This window comes from Opisthorchis viverrini, assembly GCF_000715545.1.
Source record: "Opisthorchis viverrini unplaced genomic scaffold opera_v5_764, whole genome shotgun sequence".
Lineage (NCBI taxonomy): Eukaryota > Metazoa > Platyhelminthes > Trematoda > Opisthorchiida > Opisthorchiidae > Opisthorchis > Opisthorchis viverrini.
Genome location: NW_008752435.1, coordinates 51209 through 51852, shown reverse-complemented (window position 1 = coordinate 51852; position 644 = coordinate 51209).

Genomic DNA, 644 nt, shown 5'->3' with positions numbered 1-644 from the left:
GGGAAATTTGATCACAGACGTTTCATCATTAATCTAGTTAACACAATCAGTGTCTTGTTTGGAAGCGGAGCGGAACGTTACAGTGTCCGCTAGAAAGAAACCACAAGGGTCTCATGCATGACACTCAAGCACCGACCGGTTCACTGTAGCAGGGTTAGCCGGGTAGAAAAATCATGTGGTCACCTAGCAATTGGTATACCGGATAGCATATCTGGTCATCGAATCGCCCTTGTCAAGAATCAATCGTACTCGGAAGTCAGTCTAGGCTAGCGGCACATATATTGGCTCACAAGGCATACTGTCCCGCATACAACCACGAAATATCCATCACGTTCATCATCAACGCACCGTTCACATCCCTTCGATTATTAAAGAAACGTGATCATATTTTTGTCGACTAATTTGCTCTATTCTTATTGTGCACAATGCAATCCCCTAAATTCTGTCGTTTCGGTGTGGCGCCTATACCAGCTCTCTTGGTGTTGACCTGAACTTATACACCCTTTCACTCTGTCGTCGCGCGTGTTGTTTAAACCAATTTGTGGGTTTAGCTATCTCGTCGCCAGGTTGCCTATAATTGTTGTGAATTTTGGCATCCCGTTGAGAGTCAGCAAATAACAAACTGGCGTATAGGATGCGGCATA